The sequence below is a fragment of the Prionailurus viverrinus genome, chromosome C1, assembly GCF_022837055.1.
Source record: "Prionailurus viverrinus isolate Anna chromosome C1, UM_Priviv_1.0, whole genome shotgun sequence".
Lineage (NCBI taxonomy): Eukaryota > Metazoa > Chordata > Mammalia > Carnivora > Felidae > Prionailurus > Prionailurus viverrinus.
In genome coordinates this window covers 48,022,195-48,033,099 of record NC_062568.1, presented here as the reverse complement: position 1 = coordinate 48,033,099, position 10,905 = coordinate 48,022,195, and positions in this window count along the sequence as shown.

Here is a 10,905-nt window from a genome sequence, read left to right as displayed (position 1 = left end):
ATGGTAATACCTCTGACAATAAAAAAGTGCATTTGGTAGGTGATGTGCTGAGAAATAGTTTTAGGAGAATAGTTGCATTGAGAAGGAATGAGAAATGAGTTTGGAAAAGTGAGTTCTTGAAAACTAGTAGGTTCCTTGAGACTTAGGAGACCCATCCAACACCTTCTGCCCTGGGGTCTTCAAAATCTAAGTTTCTGAGAATAAAAGAAACAACGTACCGATAAAAGCCCCTTGTAACATCTGTGAACTCACGTCCTACAAAAGTTCCGTGTTGGGGACAATGGCAGTGGGAACTCACATTGCAACTGTCTCCAGGATACTATGAAGGTGCACACATGGGCTGTGTCTTTTCATAATGTCAGCTTTATTCGATCACAAAGCAAGGTTATCATAATTGTAAGGCAGGCTCAGGATTGCAAACTCAATGACATTTCAGTATGCATTTAAATTGGCTTCAGGGACGCCTGGGTGGCTTGGTATATTAAGTGTCCGAGTCTTCATTTTGGCTCAGGTCATGATCTCAGGATTGGTAAGTTCGAGCCCCACATCATACTCTGCACTGACAGTGTGGGGCCTGCTTGAGATTCTCTCTCTGTTCCTTCCCTGCTTGTGTGCTTGCTTGCTTGCTCTCTTTCTCTATCAAAATAAATAAATAAACTTAAACATTTAAAATAAATCAATAAATAAAGTGGCTTCATACATGTCGTACAAAGCAAAGCTCAATACAAAGTTACACAACCAACAAGATATAACCAAGGATAGGAAGTTAACAAACCAAATATGAAGTCAGTCCATGAGCGTGCAACTGAAATGGGGTCTCTGTTTGGTCTGGGTCAGCTCTTGGCACTTACCGCTTCTTATGTTCATGCAATGAAGGGTCTGTTGTGGTCAGAGATCACTTGGGCAGGGCCTTCAGTGGCAGTTGCTTTTGTGATATGGTCACAATTGACAGGGTCAGCATCTGGAGAGTCTGATAGTTTGCTGCAAAAGTTCTCCCTTAAAAAGTTAAAAGAGTTTAATCAGTCTTGGCCTTTTGTAGGCCTCTGGTTTTGCTGGTTGTCAGTTCTGAGTGTCTTCAGCCTGGGCTGGTTTTGGACATATCTGGTCTTAGCTGCAATGTCCTTGGCTGTTTGCATCGCTGCTTGACAGGGGCCACGGCTTGGCATGAGTGACTCCATCTTGCTGTCTACAACAGCAAAGTAAATACCCTAACAGAGCACAGTCACATCAGGCATTTCTTCTTTGGCCATTCCACCACCCAAGGGGTTCACCGATGCCTCTCAGCTTCTCCCAGGTATTGCTGGCTTCCCCTTCCTCCTTCAATCTGACCTTTACTCCTTCCATCCAGAGGGGAGAAAACAAAAAAATCTCTCCCTTCATCCAGTGCAGAGCAGCTCCCCTTCCTTCACATCATGTTTCCTGCTGGCACCAAGCTCCGAGCCAAGGGGGGAAGGAGCACACAAGCAAGACTTCTAACTGAACGAAGACCATCTCTCCCTAGGAGGATTTCTGGTGCCAGCTGTTCAAGTCCTAGTAAAAAATTAACCTCCCTATGCCTAGAGTGACAAATGAGAAATAAAGCAAGAAATATTTTCTCCATTTCTTCCTCAGTTGCTCCTGAACCTCCAGCTCTCTGCATCCACTAACTTGGACACTCTTCCTACTTTCTCTTTCTACATGCAGTCATTTTATTTCAGGGTGATCAGAGATCCCCCTCCCTCCTGCCTCCCTCTTTCCTCCCCTCCCTCCCTCTCCCCTCTCCCTTTCCTTTGTCCTTTCCTCTGTTCTGATAAGAGAACTATGGAAGTCCCCTGCCAGGAAGAGTCACTTAAGACTTTGTGTCCTTTACAGTGCTCCCTGGCAGCAACAAATATTCATTACTTGTTAACGACTTCTTGCCCAACATGATGTGGGTTTTATATTCACATGCATCCTCTTATTTAATTATCTCTATAATCACACGAGAAGTATAATTATCCCCATTTGTATATATATGAGAACAGTGTTTTCATGAATTACCTGTTCTAAGACTGTACAGCAAATTCAAGACAAAGTAAGGATTTGAACCTGACTTTATCTCCAGGGATTGGAAAGTAAGTTAGTTTGGTTCCTCACTACTTTCTACTATTTCAGCTTCTCTCCCAATTTGTTCCTGGGTCTTCAGCTTGAGTGAAAAAAGAATTGCAGCTGTGTTAATGTGAGCACAACCACCAGCATGGCATCTCTTAAGTTACTATGAAAATTTAAATCTTTGAACATGCCGCATATTAATCATCCTTTTTATGCAGTTCTGTGTACAGAAAGCACGCAAAACACCTAACCAGTTTATCTTTGTTTTTCCATTTCCTAAGGACGTTTAGAGCATATCTTATATTACTCAAGTAGTTCAGACTCCTTCCTCTCTGTTTTCACATCCATTCTCAATATATCCTTAAAACCCTACAGTATTAGGTCCTCCAGAGAAACAGAACCGGTAGGATGTATGGAAATACACAGATTGATAGATAAAAAAGGAGAGAGGTTTATTTTAAGGAATTGGCTCACATGATTTTATGGAGGCTGGCAAAGGCAAAATCTGTAAAGTACACTGGCAGGCTGGAGACCCAGGGAGGAATTGCCTCTTCCTAAAATATTTTATTTTATTTTATTTTATTTTATTTTATTATTTTATTTTATTTTATTTTATTTCATTTCATTTATTTCTTTATACATACATACATACATACATCCAAATTAGCGTATAGTGCAATGATGATTTCAGGAGTAGATTCCAGTGATTCATCTCCTACATATAAGACCCAGTGCTCATCCCAACAAGTGTCCTCCTTAACCCTTGCCCATTTAACCCATCTCTCCACCCACAATCCCTCCAGCAACCTTCAGTTTGTTCTTTGTATTTAAGAGTCTCTTATGTTTTGTCCCCCGCCTTGTTTTTATATTATTTTTGCTTCCCTTCCCTTCCCCCCTCCAGAAAATTGCCTAATTTTGTGTGGCTTACTTTTCTATGTTCTTGTTTTGAAACTCTTCTGTAGATTTCTAAAATGCTTACTATAATTTAACACATAGCTAACTAATCAGTTTCAATTTTTTCCTCAAAGTCAGCACTGCTGAACTGTCTTCCATTCCAATCTGAAGCCTGTAGTATTGTTTATTAATTTCTTTCCTGTTCATTTTATCCGAACTCATTTTTCAGAACGCTTATTACTAGATTATGGGACTTCCTCATTTGATTCTACTGTTTTCTTATTTCTTCTCTCTTATTTTCAGGGTTTTTCTGGTTTTTTGTTTTTGTTTTCTAAGGGGTATCCTCAACATTACCTGCCAATCTATTGTGGAATCTTTTATATCTGTTATATTTTTTATTTTCGAGAGCTCTTTCTTATTCTGTGAATGTTCCTTTTTCTGGTATCCTCTTTATGAATGCAATATCTTCTCTATCTCTCAATTGTTTTTCAGCTTACTGCATTGTCCTGATCCTTCCCAAACTCTCCTGTTCCTATCCATCTTCCTCAGTTTCTAAGATTTCCTTAAGTGCCAGGTGATTCTTGATTGTTCACATTGAAGAGTCAGTCTCTACAAAGCAGGTTGGAAGTTCTGTGTGCATGGTTGTGCTTCCTCACCGTGTGGGTTTCACCAGAGGATGATAAGGATTTAGTGGTAAAAACACTAAAGGGCCAGTCTATGTAGGATGTTTTGGGGGTTGGGGAGGTATAGTTCACTAACAAAAGGAATCTTCCAGTCTTCAGTCTCAGAGTATCATCTTGCTTGCCAGCATCTGAGTGGAGTGGTGTGAGGTGATGTTGCAAAGGGATGAGGAATGGACTATTACTGCTGTTATGTGGATACTTGGTTCATTATCCCTGTTTCCCATAGATATCTCACCCTTTCTTTAGCTGTCTGCTGTCCTGGAAGCACTGATAGTGTGAGAATAGTGGAAGGTTCTACAGGGTGGGGGTTGGGAGTCTAGGTGTCTAATTGCCAATTAGACAAACTTAAATTTCACTCAGTTCTCCATGCCCATGCTCCTGCCGTCAGAGGTACCAGGTGGTTCCAGTTCTGAGGCAACAAAAATAGGGAAATAGAATTTAATTTTCCTCTTAAGTTTTCTAATTTATGTTTTATGGTGAACGGAAAAAATATAACACTCCTCGGTGTGGTTTTAAGTGTACTTAGAGGAAATATTTAAGACCATTATAAACAGGAAGAGCGAGCAATGTTATAGGGAGGTAACTTTTTTTATACTTCACTTGGACTGGTAAACTGTGATGTTAGATGTAGATAACATATATCTAAAACAATCACTAAAATGACGTACAAAGAGATGAATTCAAAAGCACAATTGATGAATAAAAATACAATTAAAAAATGTTCAAGTAACTCACTGGAAGGCAAGAAAAGGAAAACCAAGAATTAAAAACAGAACAAACAAAATGAAAAATAAAATGATAGACTTACGCCTGGACATATTAATAAACACACTAAATAAAAGCTCTATACCAATTAAAAAACTGAGATTGGCAGAATGGATGAAAAAAAACAAGACCCAACTATTTAGCCTGTAAGAAACTACTTAAAATGTAATTATATAGGCAGGTTGAGAGTGAAAGGATGGAAAAATACACATGATGCTAACTTTCATCAGAGGAAAGCAGGAGTGACTATATTAATATCAGATAGACTTCAGAGCAAAGAACATTATAAGATACAGAGAGGCACTTTTTAAAAAAGTTTTATTTATCTATTTTGACAGAGCAAGTAGGGGAGGGGCAGAAAGAAGAAGAGAGAGAAAGAATCCCAAGCAGGCTCTGCTCGGTCAGCATGAAGCCTGATGTGGAGCTCAAACCCATGAACTGCGAAGTTGTCACCTGAGCCAAAACCAAGAGTCAGATGCTTAACCGACCTAGCCACCCAGGAGCCCCTGGAGAGGGACTTTCTATAATGTTATGTCAATCTACCCTAAAGACATAGTAATCCTAAATATATATCCACTAAACAATAGAGATGGAAAATACATGAAGCAAAAACTGGTAGAACTGAAAAGAAAAATAGGGAAAAATCCACAAATATAGTTGGAGACTTTATTCCCCCTTTCTTACCAATTGTTAGAGCTAGAAAGATCAGTAAGGATATGGGAAAAACTCAACAACACCATCAAACAATGTCTAATTGACATTTATAGAACACTCTATCCAATAATAACAGGACACATATTCTTTTTAGGTATTCATAGAACATATACCAAGATGAAGCAAATCCTGAGCCATAAAATGAAATCAACTTTTAACGAATTGAAATCATATAGCATGTGTTCTCTTGACCACAATCACAACAGTATTGAACTAGAGGTGAACAAAAGAGAGATAGGAACATTTACAAATACTCCGAAATGTAACAATATACTTCTAAATAATCCATGTATCAAAGAGGAAGTCCTAGGAGAAATTTAAAAAAATATATTAAACTGAGTGAAAATAAACATGCAATATATCAGAACTTCTGGGACACAGCTGAAGCAATGCTGAAGGGAAAATTTATAGCACTAAATATTTATATTAGACTATATTAAAGGAAAAATATTAAATCAGTTATATAAATGCCCACCTCAAGAAACTGAAATGAAATGAAAGCAAAATAACCCCAAAGGAAGAAGAAAGGAAATAAAGCAGAAATCAATAGTATTGAGAAGAGAAAACAATAGAGAAAATCAATGCAAATAAAATAGATGGTCCCTAGAAAAGTTCAGTAGCATTTACAAACCTCTAGCAAGACTGACCACAAAAATAAAGACACAAATGATCAATATTAGGAGGACTGGAACAAGAGGTATCACTATCCATCCTACAGATCTCGAAAGTACAATAAGAGGACACTATCAATAACACTACATACAGACCTAAATTCGCCAAGCTAAATGAAGTGTACAATTTTTTTTTTTTTTGAAAAACAAGCTACTACAACTCACCCAATGAGAAACAGATAACTTTAATAGTTCTATGACTGGGGCGCCTGGGTGGCTCAGTCGGTTAAGCCTCCGACTTCGGCTCAGGTCATGATCTCACGGTTCGTGAGTTTGAGCCCCGCGTCGGGCTCTGTGCTGACAGCTCAGAGCCTGGAGCCTGTTTCAGATTCTGTGTCTCCCTCTCTCTCTGACCCTCCCCCGTTCATGCTCTGTCTCTCTCTGTCTCAAAAATAAATAAATGTTAAAAAAATTAAAATAGTTCTATGACTATTAAGAAAATTGAATCCGTAATTAACATATTCTCAAAAAAGAAATCTTTAGGCCCAGATATTTTCATAAGAAAATTCCACCAAATGTTTAAAAAAGAATTCATGCCAATTCTACACAATGTCTTCCAGTAAAGAGGACTTTATTTATAAAAAGCTTCCAATTTATATAAAGCTAAAAATAGCCTGATACTAAAACCAGTGACAGAACAACAACAACAAAACTACAGATGAATATCCTTCACGGATATGGACCCCAAAATGCTTAACAATAACTATGAAATGGAATTAAGCAGTATCTGCAAAGGATACAGGACCAAATGGATTTCATTCCAGGTATACAAGCCTGCTTCAATATCTGAAAATCAATCAATGTAACCCACTATATCGATAGGCTAAAGAAAAAATAGGTCACATCCTATCCATTGATGCAGAAAAATCACTGGACAAAATTTAACAAATACTCATGATTAAAAATCTCAAAAAAATTGAGGAGAACTTCCTTAGCCTGATAAGGTAATCTATAAAATACCTACACTTAACATCATTTAAAATTTTTTTTTAATATTTATTTCATTTTTGAGAGAGAGAGAGAGAGAGAGAGATTGTGAATGGGGGAGGAGCAGAGAGAGAGAGGGAGACACAGAATCCAAAATAGGCTCCAGGCTCTGAGCTGTAAACACAAAGCCCCAGGTGGGGCTCGACCTCATGAACCATGAGATCATGACCTGAGCTGAAGTTGGATCTTCAGCTGACTGAGCCACCCAGGTGCCCCACTTAATGTCATTCTTCGTGGTGAAACACTGAATGATTGCCCTCTAAGAGCAAAGCAAAGATGTCCACGTTCACCATCCCTATTAAACATGACATTGGAACGTCTAGTCTGTGCATTAAGGCAAGAAAAGGAAATTAAAGGAATACAAATTGGAAAGGAATAAACCTGTCCATATTTGCAGATGGCATGGTGGTTTGTGTAAAAAATCCCAAGGAATCTCCAGAAAACCTCTAGAACTAATAAGTGAGTTCAGTACGGCCACAAGATAGAAGACCAGCAAACACAAATAAACAGCATTTCTATGTACTAATAATGAGCTCATGGACATTGAAATTAAAAATGCAGTATTATTTAAAACTACTCAAAAAAAAACCCCACTTAAATCTAACAAAACATGTGGGACCTGGGTCTTAAAAACTTACAACACCAATGAAAGAAATCAAAGATCTAGATCACTGCAGAGACATACCATTTTAATAGATTGGCAGACTTTGTATACCAAGCCAAGGTCTATTCTCTCCAAATCAATATATGAGTTTTAACTCAATGATCAAAATTGCAGTAAGATTATTTGTAGATGGAGAAAAGGTTGGTTTCGAATATGTATGGAAAAGCGAAGGAGCTAAAATAGCTAAAACCATTTTGAAAAAGAAGAATAAAATGAGAGGAATTCGTGTACCCGATTTCAAGATGTCATATAGCTGCAGTAATCAAGACTGTGGGGTAGTCACAGAGGACTAGAACCTAGAAATAGATTCACATAAATATGCACAACTAATTTTGGACAAATGTGCAAAAGCAGTTCAATGGAGGAAAGACAATGTTGTTAAAAAATGGTGCTAGAACAACTCAACATCTATAGGCCAAAAATTGAAATTTGAATTCAGTATTTATACAAAACCTTTTTTACACTTTATACAAATATTAACTAAATTGGAGTATGTACTTAAAGGTAAACCATACAACTCTAAAACTTTTAGGTAAAAAATAAATACTAGCAAATCTTTGGGACCTACAACTAGGCAAAGTGTGCTTAAACTCGGCAGCAAAATCACAATCCCTAAAAAGAATTATACTTCATCAAAATTCAAAAATAAAACGTTTGTTCTGGGAAAGACCCTGTGAAGAAGTTAAAAAGAAAATGACAGGGGCGCCTGGGTGGCTCAGTTGGTTGGGCGTCCGACTTCGGCTCGGGTCATGATCTCACGGTTCGTGGGTTTGAGCCCCGCATTGGGCTCTGTGCTGACAGCTCAGAGCCTGGAGCCTGCTTCAGATTCTGTGTCTCCCTCTCTCTCTGACCCTCCCCTGCTCATGCTCTGTCTCTCTCTGTCTCAAAAATAAATATTAAAAAAAAATTAAAAAAAAAAAAAGAAAATGACAGACTGGGAGAAAGTATTTACAAATATATCTGACAAAAAATTAATGTGTGGAATATATTAAAAACTCTCAAAAGCCAACCTTTGAAAAAATCCAGTATGGAAATTAACAGAAGATGCGAAGAAACATTTCATCGAAGAGGCTATACGGATGGCAAATAAGCAGGGGAAAGGTGTTCAACTGTCTAACTATTTGAGAAATGCAAACTAAGACCACAATGAGCTATCAATATACACCTAATGGAACAGCTAAAAGAAAACAGTGACCGTATCAAATGACTCAAGGAGACTGGGAAACTGAATTCCTCCTCCATTGCTGAGGGCAATGTAAAATGGTACAGCCACTCTGGGAAGCAAGTTGCATTTTGTTAACAACAACAAACTAAACATGCAACTACAATATGACCGAGCAATTGGACTCCTGGACATTTGTCCCAGAGAAAGGAAGAATTCTGATCGTGTGAAAACCTGTACACAAATAATTATAGCAACCTCATTGGTAACAGCCCCAAATGAGAAGCAACCTAGATGTCGTGCAACAAGTGCATGTTTAAATAACCTGTGGTGTGTCTGTGTGATGGGATATTACTTGGCAATAAAAAGGAATGAACTAGTGATAGAGACAACAACTGGGATGAATCTCCAGAGAATTATGCCAAGTGAAAAAGAACCGATTCCCCCAAAGTTACATAGTGCATAATTCCATTTATACAACGTTCTTGAAATGATAAAATTATAGAAATGGAAAATAAATTAGTGGTTGCCAGGGGTTAAGAAGGAGGTGGGGGTTGGAGAGAACTGGGTGTGGCTTTAAAAGGGCAACATGAGTGATGCTTTTGGTGATGAAAATATTCTATATCTTGAATGTAGGTCAATGTCTTGGTTGTGATTTTGCACAATACTTTTGCACTATGTTGCTCTTAGGGGACCCTGGGTACAGGGTGTACAGAAGCTCCCGTATTCTTACAACTGAATTTTGATGTACAAGAATCTCAAAATAAAAAGCTTAATTTTTGTAAATTAAAAAGCTAAGTTCAAGAGACTATGTAGATTTAACGTAGAAATATATTTATTATGTTGTTTTCAAGGGTCAGCACCCGTATGAGTGAGCGGTCACGCGTTTGTGTCCCAAAGAGAACATCTCGCTCTTTCATATTGCTTCTTGGACACATCTTCTTCCCCGTATCTTTGCCCAAACAGACCCTAGTCACTTCTAATAATTAAATATGCTAAAATATTCAATAATATTTTTCAGTTTTTCAAATGTTCTATTTACAGCATGCATTGATTTAGGCTATCTCTTACCCTCATCAGGATGTAGCACAGATTTGATGCCAAGTTTTCCAGAAACTATCTGTTTGTAGTTTAAAGACTAAGTATTTTACATATTTACTTATTTAAGAACTTTTTATAGAATTTAACACCTGGAAAAGTAGCTGTACTCAGGTTCTCCAGAGACACAGAAATAGGACGTGTGTGTGTACGTATGTTTGTAGGTAAGTATATAGGTGTTTATTTGTTATAGGGAATTAATTTACTTGATTATGGAGGCTGAGATGTCCAGGACCAAGTGTACTTCCAGTCTGAATCTGAAGGTCTGTGCACCAGGAATGCCGATGGTAAAACTATAACTGAGGCCAGATTTCTTCTGCTCACCACAGAACCGACCAATGAGCCAACAGACAAGGAAGAAGCAACTTAATTTGGAAAGCTAACAAACCGAGGGGATGGCTGACTGTTGTCTCAAAGAACCATCTGCCCTCTGCATGAAATCCAAGCTTCTTTTATGTCAGCAGAAGGAAAGGAGGGGGTTGGAATGAAAAGGTGACTGACGTCTGTAGACATCTGAGGAAAGTTATGCAACTTTGTCCTCTGTCATTTGGTCTTTGCGTATAGGAATCTGGTTGTGTCATTCCCATAAGTCTTAAGCATAGCATAGTTGTCTCTGTACATACTTCCTTATCTCCTTGAGCAGGGTAGGTTTTGGGTAGAGAGTGGTTTTTGCAAATCTCATCTGTAACATGTCTATGTGCAGGGCTAATCAGTAGTTTTTAAGTTATAGGTCACAGCGGCAAGGGAAATAGAATCAATAAGGAGTCAGATATGCCAAATTTCTCTCAGTAACTTCCAGTCTGAGCTTGGGTGTGAAGGCAGAAGGCTAATGTCCCAGCTCAAAGAAGGCAGAATTCTTTCTTACTCAGCCTTTTATTATACCTGGCCTTTAAGTGATTGGTTGAGGACCACCCAGATTGAGAAGGGTAATTTGCTTTATTCATTCGACACATTCAGATATATATTTTTTTATTTTTTTTAATGTTTATTTATTTTTGAGAGAGAGAGACAGAGCATGAGCAAGGGAGGGGCAGAGAGAGGGGGAGACACAGAATCCAAAGCAGGTTCTAGGCTCTGAGCTAACAGCTCACAGGGCTCGACGCAGGACTTGATCTCACAGGGCTACGAGATCATGACCTGAGCTGAAGTCAGACACTTAACTGACTGAGCCACCCAGGTGCCCCTCAGATATATTTT